Here is a 14,061-nt window from a genome sequence, read left to right as displayed (position 1 = left end):
TGATCCAAGAGCCTAGAAGTGGGAGTCACATGGCACCAGCCACTGAGTAAAAAAGGGTCAGTAGGATGAGCAAATCCAAGAGATAGAAAAGACAGTTATAGACTTCATCTTTGAGCTCTGGACTGGTAAAAGCATTTTAGAAAAATGCTAATTAACTGACGTAGGGAGGTAGCCATTGAAAGAATTCAGTGAAATGGATGACCTTTCCCAGAGACGGACTCAGTCTTTGGGGTGAGGGTGGGAGGCGAGAGAATGCTGCAGTGCTTTTTATCTGTAGCTTTCAAAATTTTATGAATGTTGCCACAACAAGCTTCCTATTTTAAAAACAGGAAGCCGAGGCGCAGAAAGGTAACATACCCTATCATACCCATAAAATACAAGAGCAGGACAAAAACTGAGGAATCTAATTTGCTGAATGTTAACCCTCTTAGCCATGCATAAAGCCATCAATAATGTGACACTTAGGCTGTCAAAGTTAGCAGCAATGACTTACTGCCAAACCACCACCTGACATGTGTTCATCTTTCAGCTAATTCTATTAAAATTGTACTTCCTGACCAGGCCCCTTGAGGACTCAGAAGGCTCTGACAGTGGATGCTCTCTCCTGCCTGAAAGGGACAAAGCTGAGTGTGCAAAACCTTCTAATAACCCCCACCCAAGCCCACCTCAGAGCAGAGGCATACAGACTGCAGCTCTGGTCAGTTTATGCGGTAGCAATGATCCACTTAGGCATCATAGCCTCATGTCCTGCCGGCAACCTAAATGTAGCAGGTACCCATGTCTTCCTCTACACACATGCCCCCCAGATCAGCCCTTCTTATTTATTTCTCTTGGTGAAACCAACATTTTCCCACTCGCTCAGGCTTAGAACCTCATACGCCCTCCTCCATGTCTAGCTTCCTAGGCTTTCTCTGGCTCAAGCCTTCCTTTACACGGCCAGATCAATCAATCTGGTGAAAACTCTCATAAACTCAGACCACATAGCCTCCTGTTGCCTCCAATCTCTCTTCAAAACCATTTTGCATTCCACCAACAAATTAATCTCCCCAATCCACTTTGCCCATGCCCCTCCTTTTCTCAGAAGCTTTCAATTCCCTTCTGGTGCCTAGAGTACTAAAGACACACTCGTTAGCCAAGCATTCGAGGTCCCCTACAACCTGAATCCCTGTTTTCTCTAACTTAGCTCCCGTTATTTCCTAACATAAAACCTTTTAACATGAATATCAGCATACACATTTATTTATTTTTATTTATCAGCCCATTGATTTAGCAGTTTCTGCCTCTATACTGTTACTGATGCCATGTGCCTTACCTAGAAAACCTTACTCCTCCATCTGTCTACTAAGATTCATTATGACTATATCAAACCCATTCATCTATTGTTTGAATAGCCTAGAGTACTCATATGTTCCATTCTTTTGGCACCTAAGTGTGTACTTCTTTATATCCCTCCAACTAAACTGTACATTCCTTGAGGGCAGGGCACTTCTCAGCCTGTCACACAATGCCCAGTAGCAAGCTGTTAAGATCAATTGACAGTCAATGTAAGTTGAATAAATAAAGCAACACAGAAAGCAAGGACTTTTCAATTAAAGATTTTAATCTGTTTTAGCTTTTAGTTGGTAACTCTTCAACAGTCAAAAGCATTTCACCAGCATAGAAGAAATAGGGAATAAAGGTGAAGAAATTTGGAAGAGACGGGAGGTGCCCTAGAATTCTTCCCTGATTCTCTTTTTAGTCGTTAGCTATATACCACTTTATAACACATCAGGAAAATGAAAGTCAAAGGGTGGCTGGGGCGGGGGTTGGAGGAGTGTGGAACTTCCCAAGTCTTACATAATACAATTGTAAAATACCACTATCTGGATATGGAGCTAAATAGCAATAAGTAAAATAAGAGCAGCCAGGCTTCCCTGGTGGCGCAGTGGTTAAGAATCCGCCTGGCAATGCAGGGGACACGGGTTCGAGCCCTGGTCTAGGAAGATCCCACATGCCACGGAGCAACTAAGCCCGTGAGCCACAACTACTGAGCCTGCATGCTACAACTACTGAAGCCCACGCCTAGAGCCCATGCTCCACAACAAGAGGAGCCACCGCAATGAGAAGCCCGCGCACCGCAACGAAGAGTAGGCTCTGCTCGCCGCAACTGGAGAAAGCCCTTGCACAGCAGCGAAGACCCAACACAGCCAAAAATAAATAAATAAAATAAAAAGGGAACACTAAGGTATTAAAAAAATTTTTTTAATAAAAAAAATAAAAGCAGCTCGTCCTTCTTGGAAATCTCATCTCAATCTACTCTTGTTTTTTAAAAATGTCAATTCCATAAGATGAGTACTTTAGAACATGTTTTAATTGACACTAACTAGTTCAGTAACTCACTGTAGTTTTGCGTCATCCTAAGGGTATCTTCTGATGTATATTTAAAAATGCAATTCACTTTTCTTAAACTCACACACAACACTTCTGGGGCAGGGCAATGAAAGGAAAGGGGAAGTGTATAAAAACTCCCCCAATACTGGGAATCCCTGAATTATAAACAAAATACCCATGCATTATTCCCCATCTTTTGACATTAAAGGATTCTTCTACGTCAGATGTCTGATGTGTTTAGCTACACCATATTAAGAAGCGTGTTTACCATTCTGATTCAGCCAGGGTAACATAATTCCAGCAGGACCTATTGGGCCAACTGATGAAGCTGCGTGATTCCCTGAAAAGCTCACTTCATTAGTAGTTACCAGTGTCATCTAGAGTATCTGCCTGAAGTTATGCAGAAATGAGAGAGGTGTCACCTCTGGAGGCTGGATATCTGGTTTCCCTGGCAGGGAGCACCAAGAACATGCCTTGGTGGGAAGTAGTGTTTGGTAGTGGAAAGATAATGAGGTGTGGAATCAGATAAACTTGTGTTTCAGTCCAGAGTCTGCTACTTCCTAAATTAGTCCTAGACCCAAGTCAAAACATCCAAGCAGAATTCAAGAATCCTGAGGAATTCAATATTGTAGACTCATTGCATTTAGTTTTGAGTGCTGTGGCTTTTTTCTAATGGCAAAAATGAATATCCCAATGATGTAATAAAAAGATCTTTCCTTTGGAGATTTTTCACAGCTTTCTTTATGGAAACCTTGACAGCACATGGGAATGTATTTCTTATTAGCTTTGTTTGTTCATGTGGTTTGACTTGGTTTGGTTTGGTTTTGGTTTTGGTTTTGATTTTTGCTTTTGCTTTGCTTATCGTCACTGGGATTCAGCAACTGTTGATATACATAAGCCTTTTCTAATTATGCACAAAGAGTATATTTTGCATCTATGTCCCAGGGGAGTGATATAGTCGGGATAAAATCTCTCAAAAAAAGATCAGTAGAGATCACTATGCAAAGTGAAACCTCCTTGTTTTTCTACTTTTCTCACTGTCTTTCTCTAAGTATTTCCATCTTTTAAACTCATTATGCTCTCAAGTCCTGTGACAAGTGTTTTTCAATGTGTGGTCCATGAACCACCCAAATCACAATGTTCTATTAAAAACGTAGACTTCCAAGTTATGGCACGTCTATACACAGGGTGTTGAAAAACTCCTCCAGTGTTGGGAATCCCTGAATTAGAGAATTAATATATACACCCATTGTTTTCCATCTTTTGATATTAAAAAATAGAATTCCAAGCAGCCAATAGAATATTAAAGTAGCTTTTTTTTTTTAATTTTTATTTATTTATTTTTTTGGCTGCACTGGGTCTTCATTGCTGTGCACAGGTTTTCTCTAGTTGCAGTAAGCAGGGGTTACTCTTCGTTGCGGTGTGCGGGCTTCTCCTTGCGGTGGCTTCTCTTTGTTGCGGAGCATGGGCTCTAGGCACAGGTGCTTCAGTAGTTGTGGCACGTGGGCTCAGTAGTTGTGGCTCATGGGCTCTAGAGCTCAGGCTCAGTAGTTGTGGTGCATGGGCCCTAGAGAGAGCAGGCTTCGTTAGTTGTGGCACATGGGCTTTGTTGCTCCGCGGCATGTGGGATCCTCCTGGACCAGGGATCGAACCCGTGTCCCCTGCATTGGCAGGCAGATTCTTAACCACCGCGCCACCAGGGAAGTCCAGAATATTTATATAGCTTTTAATGGACCGACATGGATTGATCTTTAAGATACATAGTTAAGTGCAATTAAAAAGTGTGGAACAGAGCTTCCCTGGTGGTGCGGTGGTTAAAAATCTGCCTGCCAGTGCAGGGGACACAGGCTCGAGCCCTGGTCCGGGAAGATCCCACATGCCGCAGAGCAACTAAGCCCGTGCGCCACAACTACTGAGCCTGCACTGTAGAACCCATGCACCCCAACCACTGAAGCCCGCGTGCCACAACTACTGAAGCCTGCGTGCCTAGAGCCCGTGCTCTGCAACAATAGAAGCCACTGAAATAAGCTGTGCACCGCAACGAAGACTCGCTGCTGCTAAAGAAAGACCGCGCGAGCAACGAAGACCCAACACAGCCAAAAATAAATAAATAAATAAATAAATTTAAGGAAAAAAAAAGTGTGGAACAGCATGTATAATATGTTATCGTTTGTCATATATATGTTATACATATATATATTATATATATATTATGTACATATATATTATATATATATATATAAAGAATAAGATTATGTATTGAATGTCCCTAATAGGACATCTGAGAAAATGACAGCAGAAGTTACCATAGGAGTGAGACACTTACTTTTCATTGTATGTCTTCTGTACTTTCTGAATTTTATGTCATTCACATATTAACCATTTTTGAAAAGCAATTAATAACTTGGAAAAATAATGCAGATCCCTAGGCTCTACTCGAGACTTACTAAATTGAAATCTCTGACATGGGGCCCAGACATCTGCATTTTTGATAAGCTCCCTATTCTTCTGCAAACTGGTATTGAGAACCACTGTTTCTGACCTTTCCTTTTAAAAAATTTCTTCCTTCTGTTCTTTCTCCTGACCCCTCTACCACCACACCCATAACCACTTCTCCTCCCCTAACTTCCTTATCTAGTTTAGGTCTCGTGGATTTGCAATTCAATTATTCCATGGCTAGTGCCTTTTCACTCCTTTACCTCCCACCCTGGCCATCAACCAAAACCTAACACTGGACCTATCTTCCTTTACTGCCCCTAGATTCCAAGTCCTAATCTCAGCTGCTACCTGGATTCTTCCTGGCAGTTCTTTGGTTCTTATTCAGTACCTGTTGCATCCCTCTTAATGACTTAAAAATAATCTCACCAATATTCTCAAGACATCTATATCATTCTCACTCCCATAAGCACAAAGAAAACAGAGGATATAGGACTATAACCTCTCAATTTCCTGCCCTTCTACTTCTAAACTTATCTACACATGAGTGCATCTTTTTTTTTCTTCTCTTAGTGGAAGAGGTGTCGTTGGGTATAAGGAAATGGTTCCACCCATGCTCTGCGCCCCATCTCCTGCACTCTCTAACCCATACTGTTAACCTGGGTCCCTTAGGCACTGCAAGCATTCTCTTTCCACTGGCACTTTCCTTGAGCCTATAAGCAGGTCCTCTCATCCCTAAGCCTTCTGACTACTCCAGCTTCCACCCTCATTCTCCTCTCCTTCACGGCCAAGTCTCTTAAGGGTGAAACAATGCTCCTAATCTTTCTCGAACTTAACTCTCATCACTGCTCTTGCCCAAATTGCCAGTGATTTCCTAGTTGCAGAGTCCAACAGGCACTTTTCAGTCTCTACCTTAGGTAATCTTTTTGCTTCTGGATCATTGCTTCCTCTTCCTGGTCTCCTCTTAGCTCCCTGATCACCCTAGTCTCAAGTGTCCTTTATGGAGATCTCATCTCCCTTCTACACTTCAAAGGTGGCCAGTGGATTAATACAGAGAAAAACCTCTTATCATCTACCTCCGGAATTCTCCCTGGTCCAGAAGATGCTAAGGCCTCCCAGTCTCAATTGTGTAATGACCCTCAGCCTGTGGCAATTACCAGAAAATGAAAACAAACTCCATATGAGGGGTGATCAGAAATATGACATCTCAGAAGTATTTGTGAAAATCATTGTCTCAAGAAGAGAAAAATGAACTCTGCTTCAAATAGTACAGCTGTAATCTAAATTTGCTTTCTCCATTTTGTTTATTTTAAATCCCTCACTCCTAACAGCCTCAGGTTTACAAGGAATTCTTAAACTTCCTAATTTCTAATTTAGGAAGAGCCTTTTTTTAAAAAAAGATGTATGTATATATTTTTAATGAATTTATTTATTTATTTTTGGCTGTGTTGGGTCTTCGTTTCTGTGCGAGGGCTTTCTCTAGTTGCGGTGAGCGGGGGCCACTCTTCATCACGGTGCACGGGCCTCTCACTGTCGCGGCCTTCTCTTGTTGCAGAGCACAGGCTCCAGACGCGCAGGCTCAGTAGCTGTGATGCGCGGGCTTAGTTGCTCCGCGGCATGCGGGATTTTTCCAGACCAGGACTCGAACCCGTGTCCCCTGCATTGGCAGGCGGATTCCCAACCACTGCGCCACCAGGGAAGCCCTATGAAGAGCTTTTTAAAAGATTTATTGATTTACTTTTTTGGCCTTCAGGCTTGTATTTGAAAACCTGACATTATCTTATTGGGGGTTTGCTTGGCCCAGCCTCTCTACCATTCTGTTTCCAAGGTGCCTTTTGGACTGGTATGTAGTTTTTCATCATAAAAATAATATATTCACATTTTTAATCTGAGAAAATATAGAAAAGGGAGATAAAACTTTGTGAGCCCCCACTGGGTCATAACCACTGTAGATGTTTGGTATCTTTCTGCTCAGTGTCTCCACCCCTTCCCCCCAACTTATTTCTGTACCATATTCTAATTGGAGTTCAGAGCCTGATTTGGAAAGATTTATGTCAACACATGCCATGTACCTTGGCAGTTTGCTAAGTCTGAGAAAATTCAGAAGGCATTTTTTTCCTTCTGACTTACCCATGTGTTTCCCTTCGATGCTTGGAAACATATTCCTCTGTGCAATCTGGGTATTATTAGCCTATGGCTTCAAGTAACAGAAAATTCAATTCAAACTCACATAAACAGTAAGGAAAAGTATTGCTTCATAGAACTGCAAGTCCAGGGGGTAGGGCAGTCTTCAGAGAGTTTAATTAGTGGCTCTGGATCTATTTTTCTGCAGTATCCTGAGATGACTCCTCTGTGTGTTGGCTTTGACCTTGGACCACTTCCTTCACAGACACAAAATGGCTGTAGCAGTTACTGGTTTCATATAGAAATGCCATCAACTTGGGCGAGGTTGTCCTAAGACCAAGGAAACTTCTTTCCCAGGAGCCTCTAGCATTCTTGAATCAATCCCTGTTCTCAGGGCAATGCCACACACTAACTTTGGCCATGGTTCCTGAACCAATTACTGGCCATGGGAATAGAAGTACACTTAGACCAGGCAGTCCCAGATGTGGACTGAGACACAGGGGGTATGTTTGGAGGAGCAGGTGCCTAAATAAAACTGGATTATGTTAAGAATCAAAGAGGAGGTTTAGAGACTGAACAGACAGACAAGCATACGTGTGTTTAGAAACCTGGCCATTAAATTATTTATTAATAAAATTGATTTTATTTAATGCATTAATTAACTAACTGACTTATTTACAAGTTTTGGCTTATTATTATTTCATTTTTTAAAGTTTTAATAGATGATACCTTCATATAGTTGAATATCCAAAAAAAAACCAACCAAACAAACAAAAAGATATACAGTGAAACATACTTTCTACTGCTATACAGAGATATTTTATGTATATACAAGGAAAAAATATATATACATAGATAGTCATATAAACTCGCTTTCTGTACACAAAGTATAACGTTGTACACACCCTTCTGCACCTTGCTTTTTTCACCTAACAATATATATTGGAGATTACTGTATCAGCACATAAAGAGCTTCATCATTGTTTTTTCACTGCATCGTATTATACTGTATATAATTATATATTATATTATATGAATGTGCCACAATTAATTTAATGCCTAGGGATGGGCATTTAGGTAGCTAATAATGTTTTGTTTTTAAAACATGGCTATAATTGTTAATATTGCATATATTGGGCTGGTCAAAAAGTTCGTTCGGTTTTTTCCACAGCATACCAAAGCCCGAACGAACTTTTTGGCCAACCCAATGTTTCATTTTGCACATTTGGGGAATATCTAAGGCATAGACTCGTAAAAGAGGAGTTAATACCAATTGCTCTACCCAGCTGTTGCACCAGCTTACACTCCCACTAGCAGGGTATGAAAGTGACTGTTTCAGAACACCCTCGTCAACAGAAATTGGTATCAGGCTTTTGGGTCTTCGCTAATTTGATCATTGAAAATAGATATCTCAGTGTAATTTAAAATTTATTCTATTGTGAGTGAGGCTGAATCACTTTCATTTGTGCTTTCTCTTCCAGGTCCTGCCTGTTCATATTCTTTGCCCATTTTCCTGTTGCACTGTTGGTCTTCCTTTCTGATTTGTACGAGTTCACCGGCTAAGGAAAATTAGTCTTTGGTCTGTAATAGAGCTGCAAATATTTCCATCCTAGTTTTTCATTTGTCTTTCAAATTTGATTATGGTTTTTCTATGCAGAAAATTTTTATTTTATGATATTGACTATAGAAGCTTTTCTTTTATGGTTCTGGATTTAGTGTCATAATGAGAAAGGCCTTCCCCACTCTATGGTGAATAACTCTCTTTTACCTTCTTCTAAAAGAGAAGATGGTTTCATTTTAGACATTTAAATATTATATCTACTTAGAATTTATCCTGGGCAGGTGTGAGAAATCAATCTAACTTTGATTTTTTTCCCATTTGACTTTAATTTTATGCTATTTAATAACGATATCCCTTCTTGCTTTGTGACGTTCAAGGTATTCCCAATATTCTCTATAAATATTTAAAAATCTAAGGTTTCATTGACTTTAATTAGCAAAACAATGACCCAGAGGGTTTCTGTAACTCACCCTAGGCCATGGTATATTTTGGAGGTTGGGGAGATCATGGGATGAAAAGGTCTTAAAATCATATGAAGAATAATGCTTGTTACATTTCCATCATCATTGCTATTTGGAAATGTGCTTTCTCAGGACATGTACTCACAATATAAACAATTAAAAACAATAAAGTCTGACAAGTGATTTAAGTCACTTAAGACTGGCACATTTAATGTTCTACCTAATAATTTAGGCTCTTTTTAGACACGGCATGAGTAATCTCCTAGAGGATCAGGACAGATAGCTGGCTCCTGTATGCATTTTAAGATGCTGCTGAGCCCCCAGACTCTTAATCAAGAGGCAGAACACCTCGGGGTCTGAAGCCCCCTCCAACGCTACCCATGGAGAGAGGAGCCCAGAAGTAAAGACAGAACAGAGACACATCTTGGTTCCTTAAGCTGTGGATTTTGACAGAGGGACACTCTACTTAACTCTCTCTCACTACACGGAGAATGTAATATGAATTGTGATTCTCCAGTTAGATAGAAACTAACATCTATCCACAGCAACAGTGTCACGGTCACTGCTAAGTAAAAATCCTTTAACGAGTATAAACAGACTTCTGCTCTAGCACTTTCACATTGAGTTATAGTTATTTGTTTACTGCTCCATCTTTCCCAGGAAACTGGGTGTTCTCTAAGGGCAGAAGCCCTTTGTCTTCTTTGAACCCCTATAGCTTAGTACACTCAGCCCTCTATAGGAATGTGCTTATTGCACGCTTTCTCTCTTACGTGAGAAGTCTGCTTATATACCCCACTCTTCAATACTCACCATTTGTTGAGTAGCTTCCCTGTGTCAGTCACTGAACTAAAGTACTTCGCATGCACTAACTTTTTAATTCTCACAACAGCTCTATGAGGTTGGTACTATTATTTTCCCCATCGTAATAGCGAGGAAACTAAGGGACAGATTGGTTAGTAACTTGCCCAAGGTCACACAGACAAAAAATGGTAGTGCCAAGATTCAAATCCTTGATGGTCTAACTCCAGTGCCCGCTGTTCTTAACAGCTACATCACATCGTTTCTCCCCAGTCTGTTGGAAAGCGAAGAAAAAAAAAATTCTAGTAAAACAGTACTTACTGACTTCCCTGGCGGTGCAGTGGTTAAGAATCCACCTGCCAATGCAGGGGGACATGGGTTCGAGCCCTGGTCCTGGAAGATCCCACGTGCTGCGTAGCAACTAAGCCCTTGCACTGCAACTACTGAGCCTGCGCTCTAGAGCCTGTGACCCACAACTACTGAAGCCCGTGCACCTAGAACCTGTGCTCCGCAACAAAGAGAAGGCACCTCAATGAGAAGCCCACGCACCGCAACGAAGAGTAGCCCCCACTCGCCGCAAGTAGAGAAAGCCCGCGTGCAGCAACAAAGACCCAGTGCAGCCAATACTAAAATAACTAAATTAATTAAATAATAAAAAAAACAGTACTTACAATTTTGCCTTCAGCCCATGGGATATGGGTTTTTTATGATTGCTGTTATTTGTCTAGGAAAATGCTTTGATGTTCTTATTTGATTGATCCCACTTCCACCGGACCCAGGGCAAGTGAAACAAAGAAGGCCAAATTACTTTGTATACTAAAGAAATAGGAATCTGAGTTTTTAGCTGACCGCTCAAGAGACAGCATATGGCACCTGAAAGAGATGAGCGGGGCATGAGAGAGTGACATCTGGATGGGATAGTGAAACCCTATGTAAGATCATGGCCAGGAGGAAATTTCATGTGGTGAGGAAGACTTGAGAAATGTACAAATAACCCTGAACCATCAGCAATAGTTTGCAACCTACAATAAGCACATGTAAGAGGTGTTTTGTCAGGATTTGCAGAAAGCGAGAAAGAGGAATGGGCCTGGGGAGGCAGGCAGCAGATGCAGGAGTTGAAAGCAACAGTTTGGAACAGGTAGTAGCAGTGAAAAAAAGCAAATAGCATCAACAGCCCACTGCTAAAACCAAAGCCACCCAGAAACCCACAGGAAATACTGAGGGTGACTTTCCACCCGTAATCTGGAGGCTTGAGCAAAACTGACGCCCAAAAGTTGAAGGACATAGAGATGGCTGAATTCTAATAACAAATTTTCTCCCTTTCTATGATTGAACCTGATTGCATTTGCTCAGCTGCATCACATAAAAATTTTTATCAACGTGTTTATCCTTTTCGTGTCAGTGTAGATCAGAGTTGGAGCCTCGGCCCTCTTGATATTTGGGGATGAATAATTTTTTGTTGAGAGGGGGCTGTCTTATAAGATGTTTAGCAGCATCTCTAGATGCCAGTAGCAGTAGCAAACCAGCCTCCAGTCGTGACAATAAAAAATGTCTCCAGGCTTGCCAAGTGTTCCGGGCGGGGGGAGGGCGGCAGAAATCACAGCATTTTGTGCAAAAATGGCTCCCAAACATATTTTGAGTGTTTCTACTAAGTCACACTAAGTGGTACAGCTTCTGAACATCTGCAGAGTGGCCAAGGGTGATGCTGCAGCAAGTTCCCAGGTCTTCAAGAATATTTATATTGTATTTGTGTAATAATAGCATTTACAGTTTTCTATGGCCTACATTACAAAGTGATAATATTGCCATCAATAGAACACTGTAGTTTTAAGGTTATGTACAAATAGAAATTAAGAGTTGGTTATACAAGTTTTCCCTCTAAGCAAAAGTCCATTTACCTTAATATGTGTCTGGGATGGGTACCCAGCATTGATACAGAGTAGTAGCTCCCAGGAACCGAACTATGTGCTGCCAGTCAGGTCTGTTGGGAAGGCTGCATGATGAGCTCCAAGGATTCCCCACCTGTGTCTTCTGGAGATGTTCAAGATGGATGACATTCACACAAGCAGCACACTCTTGTGGGAGAACCCAGATTCAAACTTTGGTGAAAACCAGTGTTTTGCAGGGAAGTGAAGCATGGCAATAACTTATAATCATGACAACTATTATTGTCTCTACCAGCCATGGTCCTTCAGTGCTATTGCAGAGATAAAACTGACGTGTGTGGTTCCCCAGGGAGCGTGCTGCAATTTGACCCATTCTCCTTGCTCCAAAAGCACATTTGAATACAAGAAAGTGAGAGAGACATCACCTACTCTGATTTATGATTCTAAAATATATCACCATTACACCTGAAACTAGTATAATGTCACATACCAATTTTACCTCAATTTAAATCAATCAGTCAATCACCATCAAATCTAATTGTCTTGTTAATGACAAATTATTGTGTGACATCTCACAGCTGATTGCCACACAGTGGACTAGAACCTCTGGTTCACGGGGAAGGATGTGGGATTGAGATTCAGACAGTCTGGGTTCATTTCTGGATTGCAATTTACTGACTTTTGCTTAAGAAAGGGAGTCCCTTTGCACATCTGTAGAATGCATAATAAAAGAACCTCTTTTTCTCAGGCTTGTTGAGAGGATTAAAGGAGGTTTGAAACAATCTGCTGTAAATTGCTGAACACGTGTCAATCACTGTCATTACCTCCCAGAACCACCGGCACCTTGCACAGGTCGCCCAGTCCAGCCCTGTAGGGTGCCTGGCTCTTTCCTGCCACAAGCCCACAGAAAAAGCCTCCTCAGTGGCGTGGTACATATGTTACCTTCTGAAGGTGAAAAAGTTGCTACATTGGGGTGAGTTGAAATACTAATCCAACCCAAGTGTCAGGTCTGCGTAAGCAGCTGCTAATGGAAAGGAATTATCCCAACTCCTATTTCTCATTGCTCCTGAGGATTCAAACAGCAGCTGAGAGCTAAGATTCTCTACCACCAGTTCCTTTCTCAGCGTTATAGGCTAGGTCAGTGTCCTGGGATCTGACATTAACAATTAGGAATTTCTTAAGCAGCAGCAGACTGGGAAAGGCAACTGTCAGTGCTAAACAAATATGTTGAAACTCATTTTTTTTGTGGTACGCGGGCCTTTCACTGTTGTGGCCTCACCCGTTGTGGAGCGCAGGCTCGGGACGCGCAGGCTCAGCGGCCATGGCTCACGGGCCCAGCCGCTCCGCGGCATGTGGGATCCTCCCGGACCGGGGCACGAACCCCTGTCCCCTGCATCATCGGCAGATGGACTCTCAACCACTGCACCACCAGGGAAGCCCTTGAAACTCATTTTTTTTTTTACAGTAAAAGTCACAGAGATAGACAAATATGCTGAGTTGATTCATTCTTCTCAATACAGAGCTTTCATCTTGCAGGTGACTCATTCCGCTCATGCTAAACAGGTGACCTATTCTGTCAGCAATGGGATCCAGAGTTTTTGGAACACAGTGTGTCTCATTATGTCATCTAGTGGGGAGAAAACGTTGACTCAGGCTCTAAGATCCCAAGAGTTTTAATCAACAGGAAAATTTGATTCAATCATAGTCATTAAACAAATGGAAAGGAACCAGGAATCAGAGTGATAAGTAAGGTTGGGGAGCCCAGGCAGGAAGCATGTAGGAAAATGCCCTGCAGGCTTGTGATGGGCACTGTTGCAAGTCAAGGCTGGATTGGCTAAGAGACTGAAACAGATTCTTGGCCACAACTACAGAACCTGGGAGCTACCTGCACTGTCATCCTCAACATGTTCCTCTCTTATCAAGCAAACTCCACTTCCTTTCTTTACCTTCTGCTTTCCAAGTACTCATCCATCAGCTGTTCCACCAGTGGCTGCCCTTGCAGGAAAGAGTCTTAACTATTCTTACCTGGGTAAGAACAGGATGAGGACGATATCTCAGGATATTTTTTACCCTCCTCTCTCCACCCCCGTGAACAGCTCCTACTCCCAATGCCCAGAATCTGCTCCTCTTTGCTTAAAACTTCAAACCATCCCCAATGGCCCACCAATTCTATGAAACTTTCCTTGACGTCACTCCCTGGCACATACTAATTGCTTCTTTTTTTGTAACACCTGCAACTTGTACATAACGCAGTTAAGGGACATCCAGACATATTTTTCTCTGTTTCATGTGTGCTGACCTTTTCTTCCCAAATAAATTATAAACCCCTGACGACAGGAACCACATTTTAAACTTCTTGAAATTGCATGCCTAATTCTGTGATTTGCCAGTTAGTCCAGATGAGGCCCTCGAGATCTCTACGGTC

The sequence above is a fragment of the Globicephala melas genome, chromosome 2 (assembly GCF_963455315.2).
Source record: "Globicephala melas chromosome 2, mGloMel1.2, whole genome shotgun sequence".
Classification (NCBI taxonomy): Eukaryota; Metazoa; Chordata; class Mammalia; order Artiodactyla; family Delphinidae; genus Globicephala; species Globicephala melas.
The sequence above is the reverse complement of the archived record's forward strand: the minus strand, read 5'-3'. Positions refer to the sequence as shown.